Source organism: Marmota marmota, unplaced genomic scaffold (assembly GCF_001458135.2).
Source record: "Marmota marmota marmota unplaced genomic scaffold, marMar, whole genome shotgun sequence".
NCBI lineage: Eukaryota > Metazoa > Chordata > Mammalia > Rodentia > Sciuridae > Marmota > Marmota marmota.
The window spans coordinates 37,093,188-37,099,187 of NW_025999932.1; the positions used below are offsets into that span (position 1 = coordinate 37,093,188).

The following is a 6,000-nucleotide window of genomic DNA, read 5'->3' on the forward strand; positions in this document are numbered from 1 at the left end:
GACTTCATGACCAGGTTTCCTTAACAAAAAGGAAAACTTCCCCCACGAGAATTTGGAGAGGCAACATAATATGAAAAAATAGTAAGAAATAAACATTTGAAAATTTTGTCAAACAAATCATATAATTGAAGAAATGTGGAGTACTGAATAATTTAGTTAAGTTTAAAATCAATATTCAATTTTCTAAAACAATAAAAATTGCAATATTTTAGTATATTTTCTTAAGCAGTATGCTAAATATCAATAAACCTTATAAAGATCTTATCAAGTCTTGTGAAGTATTATGTAATATGCTATAGACATAGGAGTTTAAGAATTGTGCTAAATGTGTTTTAAGCTCGGTAGTGCCAAGGGTGTTTAACATGTTTTTCTTTCTTCCGTGATGCTGGAGATTGAACCATTGCTTCATGTATCCTACACAAGCACTGTACCACTGAGCTAAATCCCATCCTGCATTTTTTTGTTAAAATATACTTTTAAAAAAATGTAGAATGCAAGTTACTAGGCCAGGCTGGGCAACTTGGTAAGACCCTGTCTCAAAAAAAGAAATGGGGCTTGGGGTGTGGCTCAGTGGTAGAGTGCTGCTATGTTCAATATCAAATACTGGGGGAAAAAATGCAAGTGACTAATTCAGGTTAACTATTGATTCAATTTGAAGAATTCCAGCCTTTATCAAGCCAAATTTCACTTTACTCCAAAGTGAGTGAAATTATATTGTATTCATAATTTCACTGCTTATTTGGAAGATATATACTTTAAAGGATTCAAATTATAACCCTTTTCAATTATAGCTTATTGGCTGTAAGCAATAAATTTCTTCTATCAGAAATGGTTTGAGTCAGGGAGGATTGGGTTATCAAGCAAAACTACTGAGCAGTGTACAATGCCAATGCCTCTAATCCCAGGAACTCTGGAAGCTAAGTAAGGAAGATCACAAATTTAAGCCAGCAAGGGTGACTTGACAAGACCCAAGACCCTGTCTCAAAAAGGGCTGGGGGTGCTGGGGTTGTAGCTCAGAGATAGACTGCTTGCCTTGCATGTGTGAGGCACTGAGCTTCATCCTCAGTACCACAAAAAGATAAATAAATAAAATAAAGATATTTTGTCCATCTACAACTATATACATTGTGTGTGTGTGTGTGTGTGTGTGTATATATATATATATATATATTTTTTTTTTTTTTTAAANNTTTTTTTTTTTTTTTTTTTTTTTTTTTTTAAAGGACTGGGGATAGGGCTCAATGATAAAGCACCCCTGGGTTCAATCTTGGTACCATTAAAAAAAAAAAAAACTGGTTAGGTCATGGCTGTTATTATAAGTGATAGAGTAGGTCAGTTATTCATATATAAATTTATTTAATGTGATAATTTGAGGTTTAAAATTCTGAGAATATAGTTTCATCAAAATAATTATTAAAATACTACTTTAAAATATCTTATTTGGGGGCTGGGGTTTTCGCTAGTGGTAGAGCACAGGCCTAGCATGTGTGAGACACTGGGTTCAATCCTCAGCACCACATAAAAATAAATAAATAAATATAAAGGTATTGTGTCTATCTACAATTAAGAAACTGTTTTTTTAAAATGTCTTGTTTTCTGTTTGCATTTTTCAAGTGAGATAATCTTCATTATTAAGGACATATTCTATGCCCAGTACTTCACTATAGAACATAAAGATGGTGCCTACTGGCAAATAACTTTTCGCCTAGGTGAGAATGTTGTACTAACATATAAGCAACAACTAGAGAACAATAAAATGTAAACTATCTTGCAATTTAGAAGTATAGTAGAAACTCAAAAGAAATGTGGACTTAGACTGAGAGAAGACTTCTTAGAGAAGGTAAAGGATGAGTTGGGCTTAAAAAGTGGATGGGATTGATTAGGTGAATTGAAGGAATGATAGACTTTCAAGTACATAAAATAACATGAGCCAAGGAGTGATCAGGTAGGAAGAAGTAAAGTACATACAATAGACTGAAGGAATAGAGTAGGCATTCAGGGACAGGTAGGGAAATTAATATAACCATGTTTGAGATTATTTTCCTTCCTTTTCATAAGGTGCTCTCATTTCTAATCAAAGAAAACAAGTATTCAGATTGCCTGCAGCCCCTCAAGAGCCAAGATATGATGCTTTGAAGAAGAAGAAGAAAAAAAAGCCTGTAAGAAATAATTGAAAGGAAACAGGCTTAAAAAATACAAGTTTACCCTAAACGATTTAGGAAGTCTGTGGCTCTTACCAAATCAGGTAAGAAATATTGCGGGGAAAGGGTTGCATAGCCAAAATTCTATCCAGGATCTTTTTTGATAAATTACCACTATAGGAATGTCTGTGATCTAATTACAATAGTTGTTAAGCCAAAGAGAAATGAGCCTTTTCCAAACCTCTCTCTGATTTTCATCCAAGCCTTAGCTCAAGTTATTTTCTCCTAAAAGGTCCTTTCCTTCATCTTCAGTTGGCTAAATCTTCTTATGCCGTCTACCTCCTACATTAAATTTTCCCAATTCTCTTTTCTTCTTTAGCCAAAATGCTATTTCTCCCTTTTGTGCTTCTGTACTTAGAACAATTAATACATACTGCCTTATGAAAATGACTGTCGTATTCTTACTATAATACTCTAGAAACTTTGCATAGTGTCTTGAACATAGTGGGTGCTTGATAAATAAACATTGATTGCTAAAAATCAGCAGTAATGCCATTTATAGTAAAATAGTATTTTCTAGAAAGGCTGAATACCAGCTAGCTAGATACAAAAATACCTAGATTCTTTTTTGGTACTGTAGGAGTTCTCCAACTTTTACTACATCACTTAACCAGGGTTACTCATGTTCTGTCCTGCCTACTAATATTCATGCTTCAAGTCATAAATACCTTAAAGTGTCTTTTTCCTTTTGTTTTTGTTTTGTTTTTTGTTTTTGAACCAAAGCCAGAAACTAGACTGGGAGTATTGCTCAGTGATAGAGTGCTTGCCCAGCACATCCTAGGCTCTGATTTTAAGCCTCAGCACCTCAAAACAATAACCAAAGCCTGAAACCTATGGGCAAGGGAATGAATAATCAGGAGTATGGTATTTGGATATCCCACTTGAGGACCTTGAATAATCTAATTGATCATTTCTAAGCTTTCCATAAAATATGAAATACTGTGAACTATTACCTATTGGCCTTTATTTGTATGTCCTTGAGAAGATAGGAAGTGTTAGTAGATGAAGTCTTTAAGTTAAAAAAGATACATTTTAAGGCTGGAGCAGAAAGATTGCAAGTTTGAGGTCAACCTAGGCAAATACCTAGACAAATCAGTGAAGACTGTCTCAAATTTTTAAAAAGGGGGAGGGGATTGGAGATGTAGCTAAAAAGTTTTAATCCCCACCCACCCACTCCCCCAAAAAACTTTAATGCATATCTGAAGTCTCAGCTGAGGCAGGAGTTCAAGTTCACCACACACACACACACACACACACATATATATATATGAAAATTGTGGATCAAATATGTAGAATTTATTTGATAGAACATTTAAGTTATATTTGTATTGGAATATGGATTTATTTTTATGTACCTTTAGAGTTTTTAACATATGTTTTATATGTGTGTATGTTTATATAAGATATATATATATACACATCACATATTTTGTGGAGCTAGGTTCAATTCCCTTGACTGAATCAAACCCAAGACCTCAGGAACACTAGGCAAGTGTTCTGTCACTGAGTTACACCCTCATCCTTTATTATATTTTTTGAAAAGCCTATTGTTGGTTTTGGTTTGGCTTTATGGGTAAGTGACATGTTTGTTATATTTGCTATTTAGCCAAAAGTCAGGAATTCAACCAACAAATAACAGTTTCTATGATAAAGCAGTTTCTCTTCTATCTTGATTTGCTTTATGAACTGTTTTCCAGGTGTGAATTTTGATACCACAACTGCCTAAAAAAAGGTGAGAACTGACTTAAACCACTGTTGCTTAGGCCATGTGGCAAAGGGACTGAGATTGGATGCAGAAAACAGAAGTATATGTAGAGCAGAGGGTCTTACAACACTCACTTTAGTAGAGGGCAATAACTGCCACATGAAATGATCCCCTCAGCACAAAACTGTAAGTAACTTTGGGGACTTACATGGAATTTATACAGTTGTTTCTGCTGTTGATAAAAAATGTCATTTTGTTATTTGTGGCCTGCATGCCTACAAAACAAGTTGCATTGAATTGTCAAGTTGTGAATTTTCCTGATTTGAAGGTTAGTATTCAAGCCAAAATTCCCCAAAAAGTAATCTGGGATCTGGGCCATAGGAAATGAGGCAAAGGTTACATGAATTTGGATAACTAGGTTAGAACTAAGTCATTGGGCCTTTGCCTTGAAGACTAATTAGAGGACTTTAGTCTTGAAATAATAAGAAATAGGGAGCCATCAGAGCCTCTGACTACAAAATAATGGAAATTGACTTTTTGGAAATTAAATGTGGCAAAACTATATGTAGAAACTTCTAAGAATAAAGTCTGGGGCCAAAGAAACTGGGCATGTGACTATTATAGTAACACAGAAGTAAAGAAAACCTGACTGGAATAGTGGCAATATGAATGGAGATAAAAGAATAAATTACATATTTTAAAAGAAATAACTGTAGAACATCATAATGGTTTGGATAAAAGCAAGATATAACAATTATATACTTTCTATACTGGAAGAAAATTGTAGTCTCAATAAAAGAAAAAGGACAGTTGAGATGCCAGCTTCATCCAATTTTCGTGTTACATTTAAACTGGTATGTAGGCATTCAGTTTGAAATGCCTTGATTAAACGTTCCTGGATATACAGAACTGAATTCTAACGTAAAATTCAGGAGAAGTAAATTTGGAAGTTATTGACTAACTGAAGCTCTTTATTAAAGACAATGAATCCTTATGAAAAACTACATACACACACATATATATACACATACATTTGTATAAAGAAACGATTTTATTAGGTATGTAATCTTAAATAAATATTCCTAAAATTGAATTGAAATTCTTTTTTCCTTAGAGTATCATATCTCAAGCTTGTGCTTGTACAAAAATTCCTACACTTGTATCAGTGTCGATGACTAAAATGTGTTAATACTCTTGAACTTTACCTTTTCCTTTAATAAAACAAAGATCTTTCAAAGTATTAAACTAAAGGAGAAATTGAGAACGTAAGGTTCAAATAATTCAGTCAGTTAAAACTTTATAAAATTGACATGGCTTTAATTTCTCAAATGGAAAGGCAAGTAATTGAATTTGGGGAAGTGTGTTGGTCTCTAGTTTCAAGAAACAGTGTAGCACAAAGATCTGGCAATCTAGCTGAGAAGCTGTAATAATAAACAGAAATTTGAAAACCAGGAAGACAAGTTTTCCAAGAGTGCAACTGTGACATTTCAAAAAAGTTTTAACAAGAAACTTCAGGAGATGGCCAAAAAAAGGTTTAGATAATTGACATTCCTTCTTTGAATACTTGTGTTTGAGCTCTGGGTACGGTGGTAAACATTTATAATCCTAGCAAATTGGGAGGCTGAGGCAGGAGGATCATAAGTTCTAGGCCAGACTCAGCAACTTAGCAACTTAGCAAGATCCTCTCTCATAATAAAACAGCTGAGAATGTAGTTTAGTGGTAGAGCACTTACCTAGCATGTACAAGGCACTGCCTGGGTTTAACTCCAGTACTAGTACAAAAAAAAAAAAACTATTTTTGATGGAGAAGCACACTTGAAAATTCTTTCTAAGGTCTGAAACTTTGTCTCACCATAAATCAAGCTTGCTTCTGAAGAAAACTAACAGCCAAAGAAAAAAAAAAAGTTATGTGTGTGGGTGGGGAGAGAGGGGGGCAGTTGGCATTGCTTAAATTGCAAGAGCTTAAAAAACGACCAAGAACTGGGATGTAGATTAATGGTATAGCGCTTGCCTTGCATGTGCAAACCCCTGGGTTTGATTCCTAGCTCAACCAACAAAAAACACAAAGACAAAAAAAAAAAAAAAAAATTAAAG

General features: G+C 34.1%; 1 long non-coding RNA gene across 6 annotated transcripts in view; it reads left to right on the forward strand.

Moving 5' to 3' along the window:
• The window catches only part of LOC107141018, a 98,721-nt gene that overhangs the window by 47,824 nt on the left and 44,897 nt on the right, over positions 1–6,000 (forward strand). For all 6 annotated transcript variants that reach the window (XR_007346769.1, XR_007346768.1, XR_007346770.1 and 3 more), the window contains exons 4-5: positions 2,059–2,245; positions 3,899–3,933. This is a non-coding gene — a long non-coding RNA (uncharacterized LOC107141018). The remainder of the gene's footprint in view (positions 1–2,058; positions 2,246–3,898; positions 3,934–6,000) is intronic.